Below are 14537 nucleotides of genomic sequence, written 5' to 3' on the forward strand. Positions count from 1 at the left end.
TAAATTAAGCGGCATAGTGGTCCAGCCGGAGGACATGTTAGTCAGTTTCGATGTGGCATCGCTATTTACTATGGTTCCTCTCAATGTGGTGTTGCAACAGCTGAATAGAATTTTTCCTCCCGACATTGCAGAACTATTTAAATATTGCCTTACGACCACATATTTCAAATGGAACGATGAGTTCTACGAACAGACTGATGGCGTGGCAATGGGGAGCCCCTTAAGCCCGGTTATAGCTAACTTTTTCATGGAAAAATTCGAGGCGCAGGCTCTAGAAACTGCCAACAAAAAACCGAATATCTGGTTCCGCTACGTAGATGATACGTTTGTGTTGTGGAGGCATGGAGAGAGGAACTAGGCCGTTTTCACAAACATCTAAACGGTATTAATCCGAAGATTCAGTTTACCATGGAGGAGGAGGCAGAAGGGAGACTAAATTTTCTGGATGTGCTAGTTTACAAGAAACAGGATGGTAGCTTAGGCCATACAGTTTACCGGAAACCCACGCACACGGATCGTTATCTACACCGGGATTTGAACCACCACCCACAGCAAAAGCGAGGCATAATAAAAACGTTGGCGGATAGAGCGAGGAACATCTGTGAACCTGGGCTACTGGATACGGAACTGGAACACCTCACTGATGCATTACTCAGGAATGGTTACTTGGCTGCTGAGATAAAAAGAGCGTTAAGACCACCACGTGAAAATCATAGCAATGCACAAGCGCTTGCAAAATCGAAAGTTTTCCTGCCTTTTATTAAGGACGTCACTGACCGCATAGGGAAAATATTGAAAAAACGGAATATCGCGGTGATTTACAAACCTACCCGGAAGATACAAGAACACCTGAGATTGGCTAAGGATGCTCGTAAACCGCTAGAGAAAGCAGGAATTTACAGGATCCCGTGTAGTTGTGGGGAGGTATATGTGGGTACCACAAAAAGAACTGTCAAAAAACGACTAGAAGAGCACAAGGGCAATTGCAGAAGGGGAGAGATTGATAGATCAGCTGTTGCGGAACACGCTTTGCAGTCAGGAGACCACCACATTTATTTTGATAGAACTCAAGTACTGGCAGCCACAAGCGGATATCATGAAAGGCTTTACAGAGAGGCTATAGAGATTATGAAACACCCCAGGAATTTTAATAGGAAGGAGGAGGGTGTGAAATTGAATGACATCTGGATGCCGGTGCTGAAGAAGATGTGTACCAGTCTTCCGCCATGGGATGATAGCAACAGCGGACGGCGGCAACCGACAACAGCCAATTGCGCTCGCGTATTCAAAACATGTGACGTCACGCCTATGCGCGGGAGCACGCGAAAACAAAAATTTGCTGCAGTCAGTAGTGAGACAGTGTGTGTTTCGGAAGTTAACAGAAGCCACGAACCCCCTTGAAGATGTCCTCCGCAGATGGGGACGAAACGTCAGGTTACAATGCGAAATCCATCAGACCACGGCATAATAGCCCGGAAAAGAATTTTATTAATCAATATAGGGTCTGTTACTGTACTTTCATATACTGATAAAAACCCAAAAATTAAAAAGAGATGGACTTAGCTCTTTTGCTCCTGGTCTCTTTATATACAGTAATTACTTAATGGCATTATAACACAACAAGCATTTCACTGGAAGAAATAAAAAGGGAAATAAACTGTTTTTAGTTTTCTAGTTTTTTGTCTACCATGACCTTTGATTCACAGCACACCCTTCAGCAAAGAATAATTATGAATTTTTAATTTCCTACACAGAAAATGAAACCAAAATAATACTGTTAATATATGCAGCCAGTTCTTCTTCAGTTGCTACTTCAATTATGTTTATCATTTAGATAAGAAAACACTAAATTTTGCAATTTAATACTTATTTTGTTCCTAATCAAAGATGTTTCACCTATCTGTGTCAGGCATCATCAGTAGTTTTAATTTCTCTACCCTTTTCATGTATTCTACTGTAGGCACTAAAGTCTTGTTTACAAAGAGATGAACAAATGCTCCCTACTTCTAGATCGGCAGAGTCAGTCCACTTTGACCCATTCACATTTTGTGACTGGTTGCTGCCAACCTGAGTTACCTAATGCAGAACATTGTGTGTTTAGCCACTGCAAAGTGATTGTTGTTGTGTGTTGTGCTGCATCACAATTTAACACGTCTCTTGATGAGTGATGAAGCGTAATTTTAAATTGCTCTGCAGTTTTTAACGATGTAGTATCAACCAAGTGCGTTATATGTGGGGAAACTGTGCTAAATGGTATTAGGATATGTGAGTTCAATCATAAATGGAGCCATTCGTATTGCTTTATTCAAGAAGATGTACGAATTCAATGTGACTGTAACATGGAGTGTAACGGCCGCGAAAACGCAACTGAAATGTGCTACGCAGGTTTAGAATTAAATATACTCGACGAACTTCAGAAAGAGCTTGACGCCATCAGGGACTATACGGAAACACTAGAAAATGCGGCAAGATGCTTACGGGAATCGTCTGAAGTGTCTCATATACCGGTAAGGCAAGACGGTTTAGTAAGTGCTAGTTGTAAACATCGTAAAGATCAGACCTTGAAAAGTGTAAACAGTGCGACCATGATCAGATATATGAACAACCTACTCACACAAAAACATAAAAGTGAATTAATTGTGGAAAAAGACAATGTGAGTATTATAAGACAAAGAAACTTAGACCTAAATAGCCATGCTGAAAAAGGGAAAGTGAATATTCGTAGACGAAACCTAAAGAGCAATGCGATGTGTAAACAAGAATCCAAGCAACAGACGTACATATTTGCTGACAGTCATGGTAGAGGACTTACAGAAATTATGAGAAATAATCACCCTGACCTTAACGTAACAGGAATTATCAAGCCAGGCGCGCCACTACGCGAAGTTTTGAAGAGCTGTGACAACATTCTGACGCCCGGTAACAATTGCATCGTAATCGGGGGCGTGAATGATGTTTATTGCAATGAAACTTCGCGTGCAACGAGAATCCTGAAGGAAAAAATCAAGAGAATGCCTAAAGTACATTTCTACATTGTCAGTGTTCCACGAAGGCACGATCTGATGGAAAACTCGTGCGTAAACATTGAAATTGTGAGAGCAAACACAATATATGAGAAAATCTGTAGAGGTTACGTGAATGCGACGTTTATAAAGATAGAAAGTGTGAATAGAGAGCACTTTACAAGTCACGGTCTCCACATGAACACAAGAGGGAAAAAAATTATGAGTGCCGAAGTAATTAAATTCATTAATGAGTCGTCGATAGAGCAAGGGACTCCAATCCCAATTCCACCAAAACAAGGTTCGTGTGTAACAGTAGAACCAGGATTATCAGCGGTAACAGTTGGGTCTCCGACATTACCAGAAACAGCAGCAGCACAACAACGAGCAACAGAAGCATCATCATCATCAGCTGCAGATCAACAACAACCAGTAGCAGCAGAGAATCTGTCAGCTTTAGCAGCTGCAGCAGACACACCAGCACCGTCAACAACAGCATCCAGTCCAATAGACACAATTAGTAGACTGCCAATCAGAAGAAGAGTGACAAGACCCTCACACTTGAAGGATTTTTTTCTACCAGGCAGCCTGAAGGGGACACTACGGTGAGCTGTGCACCAAATCTAGGTAGCTGGACCCTGCTGTATCAGAATGTACAAGGACTATGCAACAAAATGAGTGAGCTGGAAATAATTTTAAATTGTAATGTTAAGGAGGTTTCTGTGCTGTGTATCAATGAGCACTGGCTTCGGGACACACAGATTTGTGCAGCAAGTATACCAGACTTTAACTTAATAAGTCGCTTTTGCAGGTAAAATTATAAATGTGGAGGTGTATGCATCTATGTTAGAAGCAATGTTAAATCTAAAGAGATAAAACCTAGCAAGGTGAAGTGTGCAGAAAAAGATTTTGAATGTTGTATTTGTGAACTTACAGACTGTCAAACTATCATTGCTTGCATCTATAGGTCTCCATCAGGTGACTTTAACCAATTCTTATATTATATAGATGATCTTTTAAATGAATTGAGAGGCAGGTCAAAATGCACAATAGTTCTTGGTGACTTTAACATTAATTTTAACAAAAGTAATAAGAACAAGGCACAATTACTACATCTGTTTAACTCATACAACATGCAACCTACTGTGTGGGAAATTACCAGATATGGGAAGGGGTCTGGAACAACACTTGATCAGATATTTACCAACAAACAAAGCTGTGAGTACAATATTGAAGTAATAGATACAGGCTTTTCTGACCATATGGCTTTAAAAATGATGATAAGGAATGAGAACACTAAGAAATGCACGATCACTGAAAAATATGTACAAAGAAGACTTATTAATGCAAACAACATAAGGGTTTTTAATAGTATGCTAAAAAGGGTGCAGTGGGGCGTAGAACAAACTGATGATGTAGACAAAAAGTATGACAGTTTTTTTACTGATTATAAATATTGCTACGATGTGGCATTCCAGTTAAAAAGAATTAAAGTTAGTGAGAAGACAAAAACATGGGTAACACAAGGGATTAAAAAGTCAGCAATCACCCTTAGAAACCTAAGCAAACATGCTAGAATAAATACAACAATTAAACCATACTATAGGAAATATAGAAGGGTCTATAGGAAAGTTTTACAGGCAGCAAAAAGGCTAAGCAATGATTCATACATTAACAAGGGAAGCAATAAATCAAAATCTATTTGGAAGGTTATAAACAATAGCATAGGAAAACGTAAAACCAAGACCCATAACTTCAAAATTAAAAGTGAGAGGAAAGTGATAGAAGATGCTCGACAGATAGCCAATATACTCAATGAACATTATGTGAACATAGCACCGAACCTAATTAAAGGTCTATGCAATTCAAACAACAAAAACATAAAAGTACCAACTTGTGAAAAGACGATGTTTCTGTACCCAGTAACAGAATGTGAAGTTCGAAATGCTATTAATAAACTAAAAAATAAAATGTCTTGTGGTATTGACGGGATTCCAGACAAGGTAATCAAACACAGTTCTACCAGTATAGATACTAACCTAGCTGACATTATTAATACTTCTTTCAGGACAGGGGTGTTCCCATCAAAACTAAAACTCTCCATAGTAAAGCCACTACACAAAAAGGATAGTACAGCTGACATAAATAATTATAGGCCAGTGTCATTATTGTCAGGTTTCTCTAAAGTAATAGAAAGAGTAATGTATGAAAGGCTAGCTGACTTTCTGAATAAAAATAAAATACTGACTAATGCTCAAAATGGGTTTAGAAAGAACAGGTCCACAGAAACGGCAGTCTTCCAATTCATGAAAATGGTCCTAAATGCCTTGGACAAGAATGAGTTAAGCTGCGGGATATTCTTAGATTTATCTAAAGCGTTTGATCTAATCAGCCATGATTTATTGCTTATGAAACTAGAATTTTATGGGGTCCGGGGACTTGTCTTCAAATGGTTCAAGTCTTATCTCTCGGATAGACAACAGAAAGTACAAATATACCATGAAGGCAAAGAGTATCTTTCTGACTTCAAAAAAACTAGCTATGGAGTGCCCCAAGGTTCCGTGTTAGGCCCTCTGTTGTTCTTGGTGTTTATAAATGATTTGCCAAAGCATCTGACAGTGGCAGAAACGGTGATGTTCGCTGATGACACTAGCATTTTCATAAAAGGATCCACCGAGGATAATCTGCAACAGAGTGTCTCAAGGACAATAAATGAGACAGGAAAATGGTTTAGTGATAATGCGTTGATCATAAATAAGGATAAAACAGCATTGATGAATTTCAGTAATATTAAAAGTAAAACTAGAAGAACAGTAAAAGCTGAGCTAGGGAGCTATGTTATTGCACAAGCTCCACATACAAAATTCCTAGGTATATGGGTGGATGAGCACTTGAGATGGGAAAAGCATCTAGAAGCTTTGAGTAAAAAACTAAGTAAATGCTGCTATGTGCTTAGAATGCTTCGGGACTGTTGCAACACTGAATCATTGCTGTGTGCCTATTATGCTTATATGAACAGTTTGCTTAGATATGGTGTGATCTTCTGGGGAAATACAGGTATGGCAAAACAAGCTTTCAAACTTCAAAAAAGGGCTATTAGAATAATGAAAGGGGTTCCCCGTAGAATGTCATGCAGGGAAATATTTAAAGAATTTAAAATAATGACTCTTCCTAGCTTATACATATATGAATGTGTCTGCTTTCTGAAAACTCACCAGGAATTTTCAACAGTAAATAATCAGATTCATAAACACGAAACAAGAAATAGAGATGATTTTCACAGAGAGGCCCACAAAGGAGCACTATACCAAAAAAGTGTCAACTACCAGCCCAAAATACTTTTTAATGCATTGCCTGCTGCAATAAAGAAAATTAAAGAATGTCATAAATTCAAAGTAGATCTTAAACAATTTTTAATAAGAAACAATTTTTACAACATTGAAGAATATCTAAATATGGGAAAGTAACATTATTTATATAAAGTGAAGTAAAATACTTGTATTTATTATGCAAATTTTTGTAACACATTAAATAACAGAAATTATATTGTAATTGTCTAATAGGGGAAGTAAGATTATTTATATAAAGTGATGTAAAATATTTGGATTTATTATGCAAGTTTTTGCAACACATAAAATATCAGAAACTATATCATTCTACGGATCGGAGCGTGGAATGTCAGATCCCTTAATCGGGCAGGTAGGTTAGAAAATTTAAAAAGGGAAATGGATAGGTTAAAGTTAGATATAGTGGGAATTAGTGAGGTTCGGTGGCAGGAGGAACAAGACTTCTGGTCAGGTGACTACAGGGTTATAAACACAAAATCAAATAGGGGTAATGCAGGAGTAGGTTTAATAATGAATAGGAAAATAGGAATGCGGGTAAGCTACTACAAACAGCATAGTGAACGCATTATTGTGGCCAAGATAGATACGAAGCCCACACCTACTACAGTAGTACAAGTTTATATGCCAACTAGCTCTGCAGATGATGAAGAAATTGATGAAATGTATGATGAGATAAAATACATTATTCAGATAGTGAAGGGAGACGAAAATTTAATAGTAATGGGTGACTGGAATTCGAGTGTAGGAAAAGGGAGAGAAGGAAACATAGTAGGTGAATATGGATTGGGGCTAAGAAATGAAAGAGGAAGCCGCCTAGTAGAATTTTGCACAGAGCACAACTTAATCATAGCTAACACTTGGTTTAAGAATCATGAAAGAAGGTTGTATACGTGGAAGAACCCTGGAGATACTAAAAGGTATCAGATAGATTATATAATGGTAAGACAGAGATTTAGGAACCAGGTTTTAAGTTGTAAGACATTTCCAGGGGCAGATGTGGACTCTGACCACAATCTATTGGTTATGACCTGTAGATTAAAACTGAAGAAACTGCAAAAATGTGAGAAATTAAGGAGATGGGACCTGGATAAACTGAAAGAACCAGAGGTTGTACAGAGTTTCAGAGAGAGCATAAGGGAACAATTGACAGGAATAGGGGAAAGAAATACAGTAGAAGAAGAATGGGTAGCTCTGAGGGATGTAGTAGTGAAGGCAGCAGAGGATAAAGTAGGTACAAAGACGAGGGCTGCTAGAAATCCTTGGGTAACAGAAGAAATATTGAATTTAATTGATGAAAGGAGAAAATATAAAAATGCAGTAAATGAAGCAGGCAAAAAAGAATACAAACGTCTCAAAAATGAGATCGACAGGAAGTGCAAAATGGCTAAACAGGGATGGCTAGAGGACAAATGTAAGGATGTAGAAGCTTATCTCACTAGGGGTAAGATAGATACTGCCTACAGGAAAATTAAAGAGACCTTTGGAGAGAAGACAACCACGTGTATGAATATCAAGAGCTCAGATGGCAGCCCAGTTCTAAGCAAAGAAGGGAAGGCAGAAAGGTGGAAGGAGTATATAGAAGGTTTATACAAGGGCGATGTACTTGAGGACAATATTATGGAAATAGAAGAGGATGTAGATGAAGACGAAATGGGAGATACGATACTGCGTGAAGAGTTTGACAGAGCACTGAAAGACCTGAGTCGAAACAAGGCCCCCGGAGTAGACCACATTCCATTAGAACTACTGACGGCCTTGGGAGAGCCAGTCATGACAAAACTCTACCACCTGGTGAGCAAGATGTATGAGACAGGTGAAATACCCTCAGACTTCAAGAAGAATATAATAATTCCAATCCCAAAGAAAGCAGGTGCTGACAGATGTGAAAATTACCGAACTATCAGTTTAATAAGTCACGGCTGCAAAATACTAACGCGAATTCTTTACAGACGAATGGAAAAACTGGTAGATGGAGACCTCGGGGAGGATCAGTTTGGATTCCGTCGAAATGTTGGAACACGTGAGGCAATACTGACCTTACGACTTATCTTAGAAGAAAGATTAAGAAAAGGCAAACCTACGTTTCTAGCATTTGTAGACTTAGAGAAAGCTTTTGACAATGTTGACTGGAATACTCTTTTTCAAATTCTAAAGGTGGCAGGGGTAAAATACAGGGAGCAAAAGGCTATTTATAATTTGTACAGAAACCAGATGGCAGTAATAAGAGTCGAGGGGCATGAAAGGGAAGCAGTGGTTGGGAAAGGAGTGAGACAGGGTTGTAGCCTCTCCCCGATGTTATTCAATCTGTATATTGAGCAAGCAGTAAAGGAAACAAAAGAAAAATTTGGAGTAGGTATTAAAATTCATGGAGACGAAGTAAAAACTTTGAGGTTCGCCGATGACATTGTAATTCTGTCAGAGACGGCAAAGGACTTGGAAGAGCAGTTGAACGGAATGGACAGTGTCTTGAAAGGAGGATATAAGACGAACATTAACAAAAGCAAAACGAGGATAATGGAATGTAGTCAAATTAAATCGGGTGATGCTGAGGGAATTAGATTAGGAAATGAGACACTTAAAGTAGTAAAGGAGTTTTGCTATTTAGGAAGTAAAATAACTGATGATGGTCGAAGTAGAGAGGATATAAAATGTAGACTGGCAATGGCAAGGAAAGCGTTTCTGAAGAAGAGAAATTTGTTAACATCGAATATAGATTTATGTATCAGGAAGTCGTTTCTGAAAGTATTTGTTTGGAGTGTAGCCATGTATGGAAGTGAAACATGGACGATAACTAGTTTGGACAAGAAGAGAATAGAAGCTTTCGAAATGTGGTGCTATAGAAGAATACTGAAGATAAGGTGGATAGATCACGTAACTAATGAGGAGGTATTGAATAGGATTGGGGAGAAGAGAAGTTTGTGGCACAACTTGACTAGAAGAAGGGATCGGTTGGTAGGACATGTTTTGAGGCATCAAGGGATCACAAATTTAGCATTGGAGGGCAGCGTGGAGGGTAAAAATCGTAGAGGGAGACCGAGAGATGAGTACACTAAGCAGATTCAGAAGGATGTAGGTTGCAGTAGGTACTGGGAGATGAAGCAGCTTGCACAGGATAGAGTAGCATGGAGAGCTGCATCAAACCAGTCTCAGGACTGAAGACAACAACAACAACAACAACAACAACAACAACAACATATTGTAATTGACTACATCCATACAATGTATATTGTTAACGGATGAATAAAGAGATTGATTGATTGATTGATTGAAGCAGTTTCTGATTGGTCACGGGCAATGCTAGATACTCTTCCCACTCCTCGGAGAAGGGCAAGGGGTAGTATTTTACAGAGTGGAGCTACAATAATAATTAACAATGCCACTGAGTATTGCAAGCGTGAGAGCAAAAATAAAGAGCTGCACCACTTCCTCTCTTAGCTTATCAGACAAACGATGATGTATGCATGAGCAAACTCCAGCTCCTTGAAAAGAATTCAGAATTTCTGCAAAGGTAATCCTGAGAAATCTCCAGAGACTCCTGGCATAAAGAGTTAACTTTGAATTCCATTTTTTTTCTATCTGACAGTCCTTTGAAACTGCTTTCCCCTTTTCCAGATTTACTTTGAAATAGTAATCCCGACTGTTACTTACTGTAGGAACTTCAGGTACTATTCCCCTTACAAGGAGGGGTCGCCAGGATCAGGACTGACTTTTTGAAACCACATATGTGGTTGTGTATGTTATGGTTCCAGGTATTACATCATACCCAGCAATCATTTACTCTGGTGGACCCTCGTTGCGAGGTAAGCTTTCGGTCTGTTGCAGACACACAGTACATGGCAGTTGATAGCTTGTACAGTGGCCAGTAGGCACCACTACTTGCAGCATAAACTGATATCTGAAGCACAAATGTAGTGCCAGTACTGCATGATGTAAGTGCCACTAGCCACTGTACGTGGTTTGGCATGCATACACAGGTCGAATCATTGACCGCTAACTGCATGGCAAGTGCTGCACATCAATCCACTCCTCTGCAGTGATTCTCTTGACTGCCAAGACAGTGCTGTCCTCATCAACGACTACATGATGACATTGCTGGACCTTAGTAGAATTCTTGTTGGCCAGTCGTTATTGATGCATCCAGCAAAATTCCTTCTGTGGTTTCCATTCGGTCCAACATGACCACCAGTACTGTGACGGCCCTTACCTCAGAGATCATAATATAAGACAATGCTCCCCAATTTACTTCAGTAAACTTTCAGCATTTCTGTGAAGTTAGGAGTATTCAGAAAGTTGCCACTGCTCCATTATATCTGCAGTACTATGGGGAGACTGAATGTTTCATACAAAACTTAAAGGCTCAGTGGGACAAGCTGTATTCCTTCCACTTCAATATTTCTGTCATTGTACACTGGTAGAACTTTGTGGATGTTAGAACTGCACTCCACTGGATCTCATGCGCTCTCCATCAATGTCCTACACTGTGCTACAGCCTCAAGACAAAGTGTTGTTCTGATTTCCAGTAATGATCATTGTTGGGAACAGAGTGCCATAACAACTGTTTTCGAAAGATCCTCTTAGTCTGTCAAGGACTGACTGGGCTGCACTAGGGGCATCAGAATCTGATGTGTTTCCCTCAGCTGCGTGATTCTGTGACACCAGCCATCCTTGTCTTCCTCAAGCTTGTCACAACCTCCACTTTAAGATGAGGCCCCCAGGATACTGATGTGGAGCCTCCAACATCACCACTGCAGCCATTCACATCCCTGGACAATCTGGAGGGTCTGTCACCAGTCGCAGATGCTTCAGTGGCAGCTTCGCAGTCCTTGTGCGCAGTTGTGCATGCGGTGTCCGATTTTTCGGCTGATGCTCGCAGTCCCTCGCAAGGTGCATGCTGGGGAGTGGGGTGCAGATGGGGCTCTGCCATCAACCGCTATAACAGCCTCTGCCTTAATCGGTGCCTGTGTCCAACACTAACCCCCGCATCTCCCCACCATTGGTACATGCCATCAATGTACACAGCAAGAGTGCAGAGGTTTTGGGTGGGGGTGGGGGGTGGGGGGGGGGGGGGGAGGAATGTGGTGTACACCATGCCAGGTACTCCAGCTTCCAATGGCAGACTGAGGAGCGCAGTTTCCTCTAGTTCATGTGTTACTCACGTACTGTTATCACTGACATAAGTTTCAACAGTAGTAAATATCCATATGCATTCCCTTCATGGTGTCCTGTTTACTTGAAGGTCCCTTTCCCACTGCACTCAATTCCAGGCCATAATACTTCACAACTACTTCAATCTACAAGCTGCAATTCTGTCTCTCATATTTCGCAATGAAAACTTGCCTCTGTTAACCTTCCACTTTTATTACTGCCACTAGTTTTGCAGATCACTGTTCTGTCAGCCCTAATCTACTATGGATTGTGAGACTAACAAAGGGCCACTCTAGGCCCACAAATATACGAAGATGATTTGATTTATTTATTTATTTATTTTCTTATTTGCTTCAAATTACTAAGCAGAATATCACAATGGTTCTGTAGTATGTTTTTCCCTTCTTGAAATCAGTTTGATCTGAATCCAATATGCCTACAATTTTACTACATATCAATTCTTTTGTACATTATTTTGGTTAGTTGTTTACAGGCATGGCTAGTTAGATGTTTTCATACTGAATAACAACTTCTTTCTTCACTATTGTGATGACAATGTTTTTCTGGAAATCTGGTGATTAGTCACCTGTCTCACAGATTTTTGACACTGACTCAATACTTCCTAATTACACACATCAAAAAAAGATTTGCATCACCTCGGTTCCAAGTGTTCTGGAATATGTACAGAAAATTGGAATAGAGATCAACATAAACATCATTTCTGCCCATTTTACTGCTCATGAAAACCACACACTGAGTGTTGTACCACCATACAGCGAGACCATAAGAGGTGGTGGTCCAGATTGCTGTACACATCGGTACCTCTAATACCCAATAGCACATCAACTTGCACTGATGCATACCTGTATGGCATTACGGCACTGTTGGTCTACATTGTCCTACTCCTCAACAGCTATTTGGCATAGATCCCTCAGAGTAGTAAGTGGGTCATGTTGTACATAAACAGCCCTTTTCAATCTATCCCAGGCATGTTCATTAGGGTTCATGTCTGGAGAACAATCTGGCCACTGAAGTCGAGCGATGTCGTTATCCTCAAGGAAGTCCTTCACAAGATGTGCACAATAGGGTGCAAATTGTCATTCACGAAGACGAATGCCTCGCCAATACGTTGCCGATAAGGTTGCACTATCAGTCAGAGGATGGCATTCACATACTGTACAGCTGTTACGGTGCCATCCATAACCACCAGTGACATATGTCGGCCCTGCATAATGCCACCCCAGAACAGCAGGGAACCTTCATCTTGCTGCACTCGCTGGACAGTATGTCTAAGGCGTTCAGCTTGACCGGGTTGCCTCCAAACACGTCTCCGACAATTGTCTGGTTGAAGGCATAAGCGTCACTCAAAGTCGGTAAAGAGAACATTATGCCAATCCTGAGTGATCCATTTGGCACACTGTTGAGCCCACCTGTACCATGCTGTGTGGTGTCGTGGTTGCAAAGATGGACCTCACCATGGATGTCGGGACAGAAACTGCGCATCATGCAGCCTATTGCGCACAGTTTGAGCCTTAACCCAATGTCCTGTGGCTGCACGAAAATCATTATTCAACATGGCGGCATTGCTGTCAGGGTTCCTCCGAGCCATAATCCATAGGTAGCGGTCATCCACTACAATAGTGGCCCTTGGGCGGCCTGAGCAAGGCACGTCATCAACAGTTCCTGTCTCTCTGTATTTCCTCCATTGCTTTGGTTCACTCTGAGATACCTGGACACTTCCCTTGATGAGAGCCCTTCCTGGCACAAAGCAAGAATGCGGACGCAATCGAGCCATGGTATTGACCGTTTAGGCATGGTGTACCTACTGACAACACGAGCTGTGTACCTCCTTTCTGGTGGAGTGACTGGAACCGATCGGCTGTTGGGTGCCCCCCATGTAACAGGTGCTGCTCATGCATGGTTGTTTACATCTTTGGCCGGGTTTAGTGGGGACTGTGTCTGTGATACAATATCCACAGTCAATGATTATCTTCAGGAGTTCTGGGAACCGGGGTGATGCAAAATGTTTTTTGATATGTGTACTACAAGATACATAGGGACTTCACAAAGCAAGTTATGCTAAGACTACTGCACAACAGTGGTGCATTGTCAGAATAGAGCATGTGTTCCTTTACACACAGTTCTGCTGCAGTGCGGATACCAACTACATCTCTGGGAGTGAATGAAATGGCATGGCAGTTGAGTACTCCAAAGCTGAAGTATGCAGGACAGAACAAAACAACTAAATTGCACAGAGATTCACTATGAAATTCTGGTAGTATATGGACCAAATGCAATGTCATGTCCAGCCATAGAGAAATGGTGTCAACAATTTGACCAATGCTGCACAGCCATCAGTGACGCTGCTCTGTGGCCAAGAAGTGGATTTCTCCAGCCAAGGAATTGAATGATTGGTTAAATGTTCCAAACACTGCTTCCAGAGACTTTACGACTATGACAAAAAATAATGTTGCACATCTGTGTCACTTTGATGTGTAGAGCAGCCTTCAATAAAAGTTATTTGGTGTGCTACAATAATGTGTAACTTGCTTTTTGAAGTATCCTCATATATCACTAACTGCTGCTGACTTGCTTGACATCAGATGCGTTATCACTTCACAAATGAAATGCATGAAAATTGTTCTTCAATAGCCATGCAGCAAAAATGACTGTTGTTCTCAAAAAATTGACATAAAAGTCATTAGGCAATTGAGCACAATGCACTTTGAGTCACAAGCCATAGTCCATATTATCACTCTAAACTTAGGTCCATTTCCTCTGGAAACAACCTGTACACAGTTCGGAAGATATAAAAGTAAATACAGCCTACATAAAAGGCTAAAGTGCAATTACTGTGTCGATGGCTCTAGGATTGTGTGCCAATGTCGACAATTTGCTGAAAATTGTCATAGCCAATCGGATGATAGTATATAGTAGCTAAGGAGAATTACTGAATCTATTGACTTCTTTTGGCAGAAGATATGAATTCATTATATTACATGGTGAGAGCCAGAATAACTTTTGTGTATCTAGTTATCTGATT

At 40.5% G+C, this 14537-nt stretch overlaps 1 protein-coding gene across 5 annotated transcripts in view; it reads right to left on the reverse strand.

Moving 5' to 3' along the window:
* Positions 1–14537, reverse strand: part of LOC126366014 (uncharacterized) — a 143258-nt gene that overhangs the window by 119933 nt on the left and 8788 nt on the right. The gene's annotated exons all lie outside the window — the stretch shown is intronic.

This window comes from Schistocerca gregaria, chromosome 4 (genome assembly GCF_023897955.1).
Source record: "Schistocerca gregaria isolate iqSchGreg1 chromosome 4, iqSchGreg1.2, whole genome shotgun sequence".
Classification (NCBI taxonomy): Eukaryota; Metazoa; Arthropoda; class Insecta; order Orthoptera; family Acrididae; genus Schistocerca; species Schistocerca gregaria.